Below are 15777 nucleotides of genomic sequence, written 5' to 3'. Positions count from 1 at the left end.
ACCAGATTGAATTAAGACTGAATGAAGAGCCCTGCTTTTCTTCACGTGACCTTTTAGTAGGTGCGAGAGGGTTACGTAGTTGCTCAAAGAACTCGAGTAGCAGATGCTAAAAGACAGGAGTTGTGCAATATGTAGAGGTTTATTATTGGTATTCCGAGCCAGTACATTAAGGGAGAAGTGTAGCGAAATGGCCACAATGAGAAAATGGGAGAAATTAGAGCTAATACGGAGATTTACCGTTAGTCAATATCCCCAAGTGTCGTTCGCTAATGGAACAGGAAGGGGCGTACCAGACGTATCCTCCGCCACACACCATCTTATGAATTATCTAGTAAAGATGTAGATGCAAATATGCTTTCGTTCTATCGTTCTGCGCTAGACTGACAATACCTTACAGAGTCTGGCAATTCTTCTCTCTGTGGTTCATTAGCTCTTGCACGCTGTACTATAAAATCACTTTAACAAAATATTGTCCGAAAATCGCACAACTGTTACTGTTTTTAATAATCGATTTCGGGCTTCAGAAACTCTGTATTCATATCTACGCATAGAGCAAAAACTAAAATTTCTATGGTGATGGCCGGACGGAGTGGCCGTGCGGTTCTAGGCGCTACAGTCTGGAGCCGGGAGACCGCTACGGTCGCAGGTTCGAATCCTGCCTCGGGCATGGATGTGTGTGATGTCCTTAGGTTAGTTAGGTTTAAATAGTTCTAAGTTCTAGGGGACTGATGACCTCAGAAGTTAAGTCCCATAGTGCTCAGAGCCATTTGAACAATTTTTTCTATGGTGATGTAAACAGAAACTAACTCGTTTCCGATTAAACGTATTTTACGTTTTCAGGTTTTTCAGTTTGCGTTCGTCTTTCGTAAGGATAGTAATTGCGACTATAAGCAGCGACGATGGATGGTTGTGGTAGAGGTGTGCAGAGTTACCGTTGCTGCGGAATTTCTCTTGAAAGACGGCTTCAGTTCTATGGACAGTATTGACTATCTTTTCTCCCGGTCTTCTCGTGTAATACTCTATTAACCCCTGTAGATCATCTGGAATGAGACCGGAAGTTTCAGAGGTGTATCTGACAAGCTTCACACAGGTACCTCATTATAAAGGATGAGTCACTAATTATGGTCACCTAGAATAACTCCGAAAGTATGATAGGAGTTGAAAAGTTTGTGGGACAAAAGTTTCACGGGGCAACGGGGGACATAATATGACATTGGGTTTTTGCTGCTAGGTGGGGTCGCGTCAGAGTTATGAAGGCCAGCTTTGTTTTTGTCAATGGGATGCTATAGTTTGTTACTTACGAGGTGCATTCAAGTTCTAAGGCCCTTGATTTTTTTTCTGTGGACTGGAAAGAGATAGAAACCTGCACATTGTTTTAAAATGAGGCCGCATTCATTGTCAATACATCCCAGAGATGGCAGCACGGTATGGCAGATGGAATTTTACCGCCAGCGGCGAGAATGAGAACTGTTTTAAATACTTAAAATGGCGACGTTTTCCTTACTTGAACAGGGTGCAACCATTCGTTTTCTGAATTTTCGTGGTGTGAAACCAATTGAAATTCATCGACAGTTGAAGGAGACATGTGGCGATGGAGTTATGGATGTGTCGAAAGTGCGTTCGTGGGTGCAACAGTTTAATGAAGGCAAAACATCATGTGACAACAAATCGAAACAACCTCAGGCTCTCACAAGCCGGTCTGATGACATGATCGAGAAAGTGGAGAGAATTGTTTTGAGGGATCGCCGAATGACTGTTGAACAGATCGCCTCCAGAGTTGGCATTTCTGTGGGTTCTGTGCACACAATTCTGCATGACGACCTGAAAATGCGACAACTGTCATCCAGGTGGGTGCCACAAATGCTGACGGACGACCACATGGCTGCCCGTGTGGCATGTTGCCAAGCAATGTTGATGCGCAACGACAGCATGAATGGGACTTTCTTTTCGTCGGTTGTGACAATGGAAGAGACGTGGATGCCATTTTTCAATCCAGAAACTAAGCGCCAGTCAGCTCAATGGAAGCACACAGATTGACCGCCACCAAAAAAATTTCGTGTAACCGCCAGTGCTGAAAAAATGATGGTGTCCATGTTCTGGGACAGCGAGGGCATAATCCTTACCCATTGCGTTCCAAAGGGCACTACGGTAACAGGTGCATCCTACGAAAATGTTTTGAAGAACAAATTCCTTCCTGCACTGCAACAGAAACGTCCGGGAAGGGCTGCACGTGTGCTGTTTCACCAAGACAACGCACCCACACATCGAACTAACGTTACGCAACAGTTTCTTCGTGATAACAACTTTGAAGTGATTCCTCATGCTCCCTACTCACCTGACCTGGCTCCTAGTGACTTTTGGCTTTTTCCAACAATGAAAGACACTCTCCGTGGCCGCACATTCACCAGCCGTGCTGCTATTGCCTCAGCGATTTTCCAGTGGTCAAAACAGACTCCTAAAGAAGCCTTCGCCGCTGCCATGGAATCATGGCGTCAGCGTTGTGAAAAATGTGTACGTCTGCAGGGCGATTATGTCGAGAAGTGACGCCAGTTTCATCGATTTCGGGTGAATTGTAAGTAGAAAAAAAAATCGAAGGCATTAGAACTTGAATGCACCTCGTATTTTCTGATAGCGGCTATCGAGACGAATCCAATGATGTGTAACAGTAAGGTCTTCGAAGGTCAACGAAGGTCAAAAAGGTGGTATGAACGTACATTTACAGAAAGTGTTGGAAGTGATGACTTTTGATATCATTGCAATGCTGCAGTCTTCTTATCATTGATTGAGTGGTATTCCTTATCACTTCGGCACTTATCGAAGCACATGTTCTGACAATTCTCTCTCGTATATCGTGCAAATAGTAAATATTCGCCGAAAACGGCGTATCCATCTAACATGTCATTGACATGTAAACACCATTCGACGATTTCGCAATACAACACTAATAGGAACAGTAAGACTAGTATCGTCGAATCCAGGGAATGTGAATGGTGTATTCCCCGAAGACCAAGTCGATATGCTTCTCATTTATGGAGAATATCAACGAAATTCAGTGAGAGCTAGAGACTTATACTCTTAAAGATTTCCTCAACGTGCTCACCCTACACGTCGTACATTTAAATATGTGTATGATAAATTGAGAACAACTGTACCTTTGCCGACCGGAGTGGCCGTGCGGTTCTAGGTGCTACAGTCTGGAACCGAGCGACCGCTGCGGTCGCAGGTTCGAATCCTGCCTCGGGCATGGATGTGTGTGATGTCCTTAGGTTAGTTAGGTTTAATTAGTTCTAAGTTCTAGGCGACTGATGACCTCAGAAGTTAAGTCGCATAGTGCTCAGAGCCATTTTGAACTGGATCTTTAACGCATCGGAAACATATCCGGCAAAGGAAAGTTACTAAAGAGGACACGAAAATTAGTACTCTTGCCACTGTGGTTGGAAATGCTTGTGTTAGTTCGCGTCAAATTGCAAGGGAATTTCGCATGAGCCAGAGTAGTAGTGTTATTGTTCTGTATCGCCATAAATATCATCCTCACCAAATCAGTCTCCACCAAGAATTAACTGGTACGGATTGCATGCGTTGCATTAAATTCTGTCGACGGGCTCAACTTCAGATTCAGAGGGATGATACATTTATTAATTTGATTTGATTTACTGACGAGGTTGCTTTCACGAACCATGGAAATGTTAATTTGAATTGCATGCATTATTGGGCAGCTGAAAATCCATGTTGGCTGCTGCAAGCTGCGCTCCAAAAACCGTGGTCGGTGAATGTATGGTGTAGGATTGTGTAGGACAGAATTATAGGCACCTATTTTACCGAAGGAATTCTTAATGGTAGGAAGTACAACACGTTCCTGCAAGAAACAGTAGATCTGTTATTGGAAGGAATACCTTTAGGAACAAGGAACAGAATGTGGTATCAACACGATGGGTGACCGGCAAATTTTTCGCTGATGGCTAGAAATGAACTGCGGAGACAATTCCCAGATCGTTGGATTGGACGCGGAGGAGAGGTGTCGCATCCGGCTCGTTCGCCAGACTTGACGCCTCTGGATTTTTTCTTGTGGGGACTCGTAAAAGGCATTGTTTATAAAAACGTTCCAACTACACCTGAAGATATGCGAGAGATAATTTTCAGAGCATGTGCTTCAGTAAGTCCCGATGTGGTAAGGAACACTACTCAATCTATGGTAAGAAGATTGCAGCACTGAATTGATACCAATGGTCATCACTTCGAACACCTGTAAATGAACGTTCATCCCACTTTTGTGGCCTTCGTTGACCTTCAAAGACCTTACTGTTACACGTCATTGAATTCGTCACGATAGACGCTATTAGAAAATAAGTACCAAACTATAGCATCCCGTTTAAAAAAGCAGAACTGGCCTTCATATCTCTGAAGCGACCCCACCTAGCAACAAAAAACATGTCATATTATGCCCCACGTTGTCCCATGGAACTTTTGTCCTACAAACGTTTCAGCTCCTATCATACTTTCGGAGTTATTCTTGGTGACTCGCTGTGTAGATTAAAGCGCTGTCATGAGGTCAGCATAGAACACACATTCATTGAAAGTGCAGCTTTGTTAATAATACGCATATGCACTGAATTTAGTATATTATCTACTCAATTCTGAATCTCGATGTCTTTTAGTGAGAGGCCATTCAGGGCACAACAAATGAAGGCAACCTCACAGGTCTGAAGTTTCTGTCGATCTTCTGCAGTATTTTCTTAGGTAGCTCGTACCAGTGTTAACCCGCGGTAAGAGATAAGAGAGAACTTAAGGCTCGAGTTTTGTCGTAAATCCCGTAGCAGTTTCGCGAAGATAAGTACTTAACTGCGGAAAGAGACACAACTTCATCTGAATATGAAATTCTCCCCCCCCCCCCCCCCACCCCCGTCTCTCTCTCTCTCTCTCTCTTTCTGTCACGTAAAGAGGGTATTAAAAGTGAGTGAGAAAGTGGTGTAGAACCTTAAAAGAGGAAAAGAACCGTCGCCTTCAAGTAAGAAAGTGCTACAGAATTGATAAGTGAGACTAAAAATTTCTACGCTTTCATATCGCTGTACGTTCCGGGCACAGGATTAAGAGGCCTCTCGGGCGTTGAGAAATTTACGGTGGTGTCACTGCTTCCGTCCTATTCAAGCCTGTAGCTCCCGAAGTATGTTCAACGGCATCATCAACACCATTTTTTTGTGAAGTGTCTCCTCCATCAGTGCCCATCCTCGAGTTAACGCTTGCTATTGCTTATAAATTTAATGAGCTTTTTACAGTTCTCTAAGGACTAAACAAGTATAATTGCTGCCGCGCCTGATCTTCATTAATTCTCTTAATACAGTTAATCCTTTCCAGAGCAGTTACCTTTTCACTGATGATGCACAGTAATCACCAGTGTTTTTAACGTTGACAACAGTAAGAAATCAGACAAAACACGGGATGATTCAGAGTCATGGGAAGTTCTCAACAGTAGTTCGTTTTTTCTTTCTCTGCAGAAATTAACAAGATTAAAAACAGTTCTCAACAATGGTAAAAATTATTGACTGAATAGCTACTTCGGAAAATATTAATTATACAATTTTTTACCTACTTCAAACTCAGGTAGGTTAAGGCACGTATTGGGAGAATATAGGCAGAGGAGGAAATTTAATCTGACATTTTCAATATTTAACAGTGCACAGTTAACCACAGACATTAACGTTGATATTATGAAGTATATTTCCCTTTAAAACCAGATTCCTGTGTGCAGTAGTAAGCCAGTTCAGAACTTATTGTTGTTTGCTACTGCCCTCATCACGAACACGTGAGCAAACTGATAATTGAATGGTGTAAAAGAAATATAAGTACAACTCCTATTATGTACGATTGCTGCTGTAGACCGTTATGAAGCGGTAGGCCTTACAGGCGGGAGAGTTGGAAGCAGCTATCCTCGCCAGACTGATTATAAGAGTTTAGTAAAGCCTAACACTTGGTAAGGTCCCAAGGCTGATAACGGTCGTGCTGTATTAAACATCTTTTAAAGTGGAACTGTATTTTGCTTCTTTTAATTTCTGTTTATTAACATTATCATGCATATTACTAACTGCACAATAAATATAATCTATTCTTCGCTGATTTGTACACTATAGGGATGGGCAAGGCATCGCGATTCTGTTACAAATCACAGTTGTTGAGAAACTGCGGTTTCCACAGTAAACACTTTGTAGTATCTGTATACAATTTCAGTCACAAGTAGAATTCATAAGCACCAACTAAAAGTTGAAATAAACATTCGAAGCCTTGTACCATTTGTTGTAGGACGTTTGTACTTCGTTCTAAGAACAGTGTGTCTCATGGTATGGATGTATAAATTACATAAGGCAGACGAAATGATACAAAGAAATTAATTAGCTCTAAGAAAAATTTTACACTTGGAATTTTACCTGGCAGCAGCAGTGATATGTTTGGCTAAAGAACCCCCTCCCCCCACCCCTCAAACCCAAAAAGAAAAACGTCTTGGTTGTGTAGCGTGGCTTTGGTTAAGCAATGGTAATTCAGTTGAGAACTGATGAAGCCAGTGAATTTGAGTGGAAAATAAAAGAGTCTTACCAGATTAATCAAAGATTTAAGTCTACGCCATATTTAAGCACATTTTAAGCTGTTTTCATCATAGAAACCCCAACTGCAAGTAAAGTCATAGAACATATATTTAATAATGGACAAGGTAACGAGGAGTACTTTGAAGCATGTTTTACACACTCATATGCGCCATATAAGCTACGAAAACCTCAAGAGGAGTCCACAACGAAGCGTTTATCTGAAGTATAAGAACAATAGCAGCGTCTTTACGAGACGACTTTTTTTTTTCGAAATTGCTGTATACAGGTGAACTTACGCGTTTAGCTTCGAGTACCATTTTCCACAAATTTCCTCTGTGCTTGCTCCCGACCATGCAAACATGAGTCCCGATGCCAACAATTCTCTTATTAACTGTCAGTACGGCATTCTCAGATTTTTTACGTAGATAATGAGTTTCCCGCCGGGCCAAAGCTTCCAAAAATAAACAGAAGTTACATATAATTACACTGAAATATAGTATCAAACTCAAACACCAATTTCCTTACATTCACAGTTGCGAATATTGACAACCATCAGCTTTATGGTGGAACGACAAAGCGAAAATTTGTGCCGGACCGAGACTCTAACTCGGATTTCTCTTCGATCGCGAGCGATCGCCTTGCTATTTGACTCTCCGAGCACGCACGACTCGCTTCCTGACACAAAGTACTATACGTCGCCAACCATGTGTCCAAAACCTGTACTCCTACATCCATTACGTATATTCCCGTACTGGACAGACATTTTACTTGTAAGTCGCTTACTCGTTGACGGCGGATCAATAAGATATTGCAGAGCCTGTGCTATTGGGAATTACGGTGCAATGTTTCTTCAGACTTGGTTAAGCCTTAGGGAAGTTTCGGTCTGGCAGTGAGTTGTGCTCGGGTAGCCAAATGGAGCAGCTGACAGCGCGTGGCGCTCCGAGCCGCGCTCCGCTAGTGAGTGTTGTTTACTTGGATGCGGCGTTGTCAAGTAGTGTGAGTTAGATCGATTCCAAGCACGGCGACGACCAAGCTTACGTTCAACTCACAATACTCCAGATCCACAGCTGATGAAATTGAACTTTTCTTGCATGACGTGGTGCAATTTGTCCATTTTATATTTGTTTTTGTTTTAATTACAAAGAAAGTACCATAGGAACTACGTAAAGAAAAACCTACAACAGCTGTGCGCAGAGATCATCCAGGTCGTCTTCTCGTATGGTGAACAGTACTGTCCCCTGTGTACACAGGCTGAAAGCAATCTTGAATCTTTCACCTTCGTCATCTGTCTCTTCTCGCACCTCGAACACCCTAACCAGCCGGACGGTTCATCAACAACAAACCCACACTGCTGGCAAAACTGTCTTTCGCCCGGCATTATAAGTCCGTGAGTTTGTCCAGCAGGAAGGACCAATAATAGCACACATCTCTGTACAGTCGCGGAAGAAATTCAACAGCGCCTTTCCTTTAAACCATTTGACTGCATTTGTGCAGTCGGCTGGGAAGCTGACGGAATCCGGGTGGACAAAAGCTTCAGTATCAGTCGACGTGGGTGGCTGTCGTAAAAGTAGGGCTAACACTCGTCGCATGAGCATCCAACATGCTTCTGCTGTACCACATGTCAACCTATGTGCATCAGAATCAGTTATTGCGCAAAGGGGACACAAAGACGCGTCGTTCAGACGAATGGAGTGCAATCGTTGGCAATAGCGAATTTGTCACTCACTATCACGCACCACGCAGCCCGAAGAATAGATGGATCACATGACATGCTCTCTTCCATAGTATGGCGAGGGGTAGTGTCGTTCAACCACATTGGCTTGTTGGTGTCTCCGCAATTGGCGATAAAAGTTCTTCGTCGTGGGCAATCGTGTAGAATCATCCAGCAAATAACTACAGTCCACGAGGAAAGTCCTAATGCGATAGAATGGCGGCGAAGTGGAGCTGGAGGGTGCAGCAACTGCCTGTCAGGTTGACTTGCTCAGAATGCCATAGTCGGCGAATCGTTCCAAGAAACAATGCCGACGCTTTGTTTCTGACACTGATCAGACCTAAACCACCTACATGTGAAGGCAATGTCACGGTGTCGCCGGCCGCGGTGGTCGTGCGGTTCTAGGCGCTCCAGTCCGGAGCCGCGCTACTGCTACGGTCGTAGGTTCGAATCCTGCCTCGGGCATGGATGTGTGTGATGTCCTTAGGTTAGTTAGGTTTCAGTAGTTCTAAGTTTAGGGGACTTATGACCTTAGCTATTAAGTCCCATAGTGCTTCGAGCCATTTGAACCATTTTGTCGCGGTGTCGTAACGAATTTAAAAGAAAAATAGCTTAGCACACACAAACTGTCCAAGTGCAGCTTGTAGCCTTGTAGTCTCATAGCAATCATAATGGGCATCGGTAGCACATGTGCGAAATGGTTTAGGTTTGGTAATAAGTAGACTAAACGTGAATGTACTGTGCACAGATGATCACATTCACCTTGCGTAGCGAGGGAGCCGCACCAGTACACGTATTTTTCGCAGGCGGGTTTTGATGCGTAGGACGGCCAATTGATGGTGACAGCAGTTGAATTTCCAATTCCTTTCAAGTCATCTAATAAAATTCTGAAGTCGTCCGTTGCCAGCCGGACTTACCTATGCCATAGTCGATAAATGTCCTGCTGGTTTGACACAACTAATCCACTACAGCAATGTGGAACTATAAACTCGTTGGCGTCGGCGCCAAGTATCCTCAGTCTCACGGCTACAGGCCTCAACACTGAGGTGGGAAAAGTTCGGTTTCCATGGTCCCCTACAACGTCTTGTACTTTGTTAAAAGATTGGCCACTTCTTTGGCTTTATATTCCTAGAAACGAGGAGAACAAAACTGAAATTTCGGTGAATTCCTTGGTAGTCTTCCTAGTTTCATCCGGAAAGGTTATATTATCAATAAACATAGTACGGACATGTGTTACGCCTGTATCTAAAGTACTGTTTCGAAATTATCTTTCACAATCTTTTGTCGGCTCTTTGGTAGGCTTATTAAACGCTAATGTTGATAAGTTAGATTTTTTCCGTACACCTTTTAAAATAGGGGCAGTTTTCATCGCATTCGACATTTGTAATTCCATCGGCGTTCTCAGTATATTGTAAATTATCTAGTGCTTGTTTATTGAAGGTACATCTATGTGCTACTTAACACGCTCAGCTGATACTCAATCGCCTCTGTTTATTATGAAGCATCTGCAACGGTCTGAAATATATTTTATGTTGCCAGAGTGAGTTCCGACATCCGATGTGCAGCTAATATGTAAATTAGTCCTTTTCATGTTAACTTCAGTTTCATCCTCTATACCATAGATTTGTATTGGTATACGGTTCCATCAGGTGCCTCCCTTCCTCACATGTACTCAGATAGTAGGCTGCGTATGGAGGTCACATTATTTCCCAGCGTATTGGATACGAAAACGATGTAGGCAGTATTGAACCGCCCAAAAAACAGCACGTCTGTTCGCTAAATGGCGACAGTAAATTTTTTGACAACTGGTTTGGTGTGCACGCACTCGAACAGAATGGGTAGACGAGAAAGTCAGTCTGCAACAAGAAATCTAATGACTGCAAAACAGAAAAAGGCTCGAAGAAGAGTTTGCAGGCACTTAATGTAAAGTGGCACGTAATAGTGGGTTCAAATGGTTCAGATGGCTCTGAGCACTATGGGACTTAACATCTATGGTCATCAGTCCCCTATAACTTAGAACTACTTAAACATAACTAACCTAAGGACATCACACAACACCCCGTAATAGTGGGGACTATCGGTAGAGTATATCTTCCACCCATCTTTTACTTGCTCAGAATTTTATGAATTCATGACTTACTTGACCACGTATTGCACATTAAATGTTATTTAAATAATGCTACGAAAAACTTCATCCACATAGCACCTTAAGAAAAAAAAAATATTAGAAGACACCAGTGATTGGAAAGAATATACTGCGTTCTTCAACATTATTTTTTCTTCCAAATGAAGATGAAGTCTGTCTATCAGAAATGAAATCTCTTAAAATAATCGTCGATTTCTGTCAAAACTGCAACATTCCACACTCTTCATGTATTGTCGAATTTGGTCGGTATTGTTCAGAAACCAATATGTTTCTGCTGTAAAGATAGCGCTGGCCCTTGTTGTGTGGGTCGTAAGCATTTCGCAGTTACATCTTTCCTTCCAGCAAACAAAGTCAAAAAATTTGAAAAATATTTCTTCATCTCTAGTCAAAAAATTTGAAAAATATTTCTTCATCTCCAGGGTCACTGTCTTATGACAGATTTAAACAAGAACTCCATAGTGTCCTGTTCTAAGCACCTTCCTCCATCTGTTTCTATGTTTGTCCTCTTCTTACGTCATCCGTCATTCCACTTCTCTTTCTGCATCTTCCTCTCATTGCTTCTACTTTTCCCGGTATAATTATTTCTTGGATACAATTCGTGGGCAGTATATGTCCAAGCGAGGTTTGTTTCCTCTTTCTGATCTTTACCAGTAATCTTCTTTCTTCTCCTATTTTCTTTATTACTTACTCACTCTTAAGACAGTTAGTCCACTTCACTTAAACATTCTTCTCCATAGCCACTTTCAAAACATTCTTAATGTCTTACTTCTTTCTTTTTAACTATCAATGATTTACTGCTGTATAATACTAAACTCAAGACATGCAGTTCAGCAAATCTTTTTCTCACCTGCACTGGAATTTTTTTAGATATTACTTCCTCCTTTTTGGTGCAGGGATTTCGGAAGGCTGTGTTCAGTAAATCTGCTTTGGCAACACTAACGTCCGGTCGTCGATAGTATTTTCTTTGCTATCGCGTGGAAAAGGCATTGACTGTGTCTTGCCGCTAACGGTACATTACATTCAACCAGAATCTCTTTCGATTTTCTGCCAGGTTTCGAGACAAAGTTCCTTTGTAGACACTATTATAAACATCACTCATTGCTGTCCGCGCTAACATTCGAGCTTCTGTAAAAGATAGCCAATCTTGAAGATTCTGCTTTCGTTTAAATGGTTCAAATGGCCCTGAGCGCTGTGGGACATAACTTCTGAGGTCATCAGTCCCCTAGAACTTAGAACTACTTAAGCCTAACTAACCTGAGGGCATCACACACATCCATGCCCGAGGCAGGATTCGAACCTGCGACCGTAGCGGTCGCGCAGTTCCAGACTGTAGCGCCTAGATCCGCTCGGCCACACCAGCCGGCTCGTTTAAATGTGGCGTGCTTTTCTGCTTTGTTACTGCAACAGTGCTCTGACCAGTTTAGTGTACCATGGTAGACCAGCTCCGTCGTTTGCTAATTTATTTGGTACAAATCCCTCAGTTGCTATTGATACTATTGAATTCAAGCCACATCTGGTCTACAGTTAACATTGTTAAATTTGAAGGCGTAGTGCTGTTTCTCAGGAGAGTATCAAGTGAATTTGTATCTGTTTCTATCTGTTTTTGTTGGAATAGATATATTTTTTCTTTATCTTTGGCGGAGTTGGTGGTCTACAATATTGAGTCTCGAAACGACAACCCTGTGTGCACTAATACCTGTATCCGTTTTGATGCTCGTTAGTAGCTCAGTGCCAGCCGGAGTGGCCGTGCGGTTCTGGGCGCTACAGTCTGGAGCCTAGCGACCGCCACGGTCGCAGGTTTGAATCCTTCCTCGGGCATGGATGTGTGTGATGTCCTTAGATTAGTTAGGTTTGATTAGTTCTAAGTTCTAGGCGACTGATGACCTCAGAAGTTAATTCGCATAGTGCTCAGAGCCAATTGAACCACTTTTTTAACCAAGTAGCTCAGTATTGTTTGTTGCTAAGAAGTCAAGTGTGTTTTCAATAGTTGCTTGGGTTCATGAACTAACTGCTCGAAATAATTTTCGGAGAAGGCGTTTAGCACAAATTGGAATGATGTTTTACGCGTACCTCCGGATTTAAGCATGTATTTTCGCCAACATATCGAGGGTAAAATAAAGTCACCATCAATTACAATTGTTTGCTTCGGCTACATGTTTGAAATGAAACTCAAGTTTTCTTTGAACCTTTCAGCATTTGTATTATCTGGGTTGGGAGGTTGGTAACAGGGACGAATTGTTATTTTATTCAGATTTCCAAGAATGACCTCTGTATATACTAACTCACAGGAAATGTATACTTCAACTTCTCTACAAGATAAACTACTTCTAAAATCAACAAACACGCCACCACTAACAGTGTTTAGGTTATCCTTTCTGAACACCGTTAGGTTCTTCACAAAAATTTCGGTTGATCTCCGGCTTTAGCCAGCCTTTACTGCCTACGACGATTTGATCTTCACTGCTTTCTGCTAGCGCTTGGAGCTCTGGTACCTTACTAACACAGCTACGACAGTTTACAACACTGTTATACTGATGGTTCCTGGATTTACGTTCTTCCAGCGTTCCACCTGCACCCTTTGAGACTGAAGCCCTTTTTGTGTTTCCCCGAGACTCTACCCAAAAAAACTGTCCCGTCCACGCCACACTGCCCCTGCTACTCACGTAGCTGCCTCCCGCATGTAGTGGACTCCTGAGCTGTTTAGCAGAACCCGAACCGAACCATCCTATGGCACAAACCGAGGAATCTGCAGCCTACACGGTCGCAGAACCGTCTGAGCCTCTGATTGAGACCCTCCACTCAGCTCTGTACCAGAGGTCCGCAATCGGTCCTGTCGACTATGCTGCAAGTGGTGAGCTCTGCTTTCCTCTCGCAAGCAGGACTTACCACTTCTGTTAGCCGCTCGAACCCTCAGAGAATCTCTTCTACATCTACATCTACATCTATACTCCGCGAGCCACCTTACGGTGTGTGGCGGAGGGTACTTATTGTACCACTATCTGATCCCCCCTTCCCTGTTCCATTCACGAATTGTGCGTGGGAAGAACGACTGCTTGTAAGTCTCCGTATTTGCTCTAATTTCTCGGATCTTTTCGTTGTGATCATTACGCGAGATATATGTGGGCGGTAGTAATATGTTGCCCATCTCTTCCCGGAATGTGCTCTCTCGTAATTTCGATAATAAACCTCTCCGTATTGCGTAACGCCTTTCTTGAAGTGTCCGCCACTGGAGCTTGTTCAGCATCTCCGTAACGCTCTCGCGCTGACTAAATGTCCCCATGACGAATCGCGCTGCTTTTCGCTGGATCATGTCTATCTCTTCTATTAATCCAACCTGGTAAGGGTCCCATACTGATGAGCAATACTCAAGAATCGGACGAACAAGCGTTTTGTAAGCTACTTCTTTCGTCGATGAGTCACATTTTCTTAGAATTCTTCCTATGAATCTCAACCTGGCGCCTGCTTTTCCCACTATTTGTTTTATGTGATCATTCCACTTCAGATCGCTCCGGATAGTAACTCCTAAGTATTTTACGGTCGTTACCGCTTCCAATGATTTACCACCTATGGCATAATCGTACTGGAATGGATTTCTGCACCTATGTATGCGCATTATATTACATTTATCTACGTTTAGGGAAAGCTGCCAGCTGTCGCACCATGCATTAATCCTCTGCAGGTCTTCCTGGAGTACGTACGAGTCTTCTCATGTTGCTACTTTCTTGTAGACAACCGTGTCATCTGCAAATAGCCTCACGGAGCTACCAATGTTGTCAACTAAGTCATTTATGTATATTGTAAACAATAAAGGTCCTATCACGCTTCCTTGCGGTACTCCCGAAATTACCTCTACATCTGCAGATTTTGAACCGTTAAGAATGACATGTTGTGTTCTTTCTTCTAGGAAATCCTGAATCCAATCACAAACCTGGTCCGATATTCCGTAAGCTCGTATTTTTTTCATTAAACGTAAGTGCGGAACCGTATCAAATGCCTTCCTGAAGTCCAGGAATACGGCATCAATCTGCTCGCCAGTGTCTACGGCACTGTGAATTTCTTGGGCAAATAGGGCGAGCTGAGTTTCACATGATCTCTGTTTGCGGAATCCATGTTGGTTATGATGAAGGAGATTTGTATTATCTAAGAACGTCATAATACGAGAACACAAAACATGTTCCATTATTCTACAACAGATTGACGTAAGCGAAATAGGCCTATAATTATTCGCATCTGATTTATGACCCTTCTTGAAAATGGGAACGACCTGCGCTTTCTTCCAGTCGCTAGGTACTTTACGTTCTTCCAGCGATCTACGATAAATTGCTGATAGAAAGGGGGCAAGTTCTTTAGCATAATCACTGTAGAATCTTAAGGGTATCTCGTCTGGTCCGGATGCTTTTCCGCTACTAAGTGATAGCAGTTGTTTTTCAATTCCGATATCGTTTATTTCAATATTTTCCATTTTGGCGTCCGTGCGACGGCTGAAGTCAGGGACCGTGTTACGATTTTCCGCAGTGAAACAGTTTCGGAACACTGAATTCAGTATTTCTGCCTTTCTTCGGTCGTCCCCTGTTTCGGTGCCATCGTGGTCAACGAGTGACTGAATAGGGGATTTAGATCCGCTTACCGATTTTACATATGACCAAAACTTTTTAGGGTTCTTGTTTAGATTGTTTGCCAATGTTTTATGTTCGAATTCGTTGAATGCTTCTCTCATTGCTCTCTTTACGCTCTTTTTCGCTTCGTTCAGCTTTTCCTTATCAGCTATGATTCGACTACTCTTAAACCTATGATGAAGCTTTCTTTGTTTCCGTAGTACCTTTCGTACATCATTGTTATACCACGGTGGATCTTTCCCCTCGCTTTGGACCTTAGTCGGTACGAACTTATCTAAGGCGTACTGGACGATGTTTCTGAATTTTTTCCATTTTTGTTCCACATCCTCTTCCTCAGAAATGAACGTTTGATGGTGGTCACTCAGATATTCTGCGATTTGTGCCCTATCACTCTTGTTAAGCAAATATATTTTCCTTCCTTTCTTGGCATTTCTTATTACACTTGTAGTCATTGATGCAACCACTGACTTATGATCACTGGTACCCTCTTCTACATTCACGGAGTCGAAAAGTTCCGGTCTATTTCCGGTCCAAAGCGACATACATCATTGCTACCTATGTGAACCACCACATGCAGTTGGCTACACGCTGTGCTCTTCATGGCATTCGGGAGATCCCGGTCGACATCTCGAATGACTCCACCCAGCATGCACACCGAGTAAACATTGGTCATCTTTCCTTTCTTGGCAGCCATGACCCTAAGGGGCCCCATAATGCATTTAACATTGG

The sequence above is a fragment of the Schistocerca cancellata genome, chromosome 1 (genome assembly GCF_023864275.1).
Source record: "Schistocerca cancellata isolate TAMUIC-IGC-003103 chromosome 1, iqSchCanc2.1, whole genome shotgun sequence".
NCBI classification, from domain to species: domain Eukaryota; kingdom Metazoa; phylum Arthropoda; class Insecta; order Orthoptera; family Acrididae; genus Schistocerca; species Schistocerca cancellata.
This window is presented reverse-complemented; position numbering follows the sequence as displayed.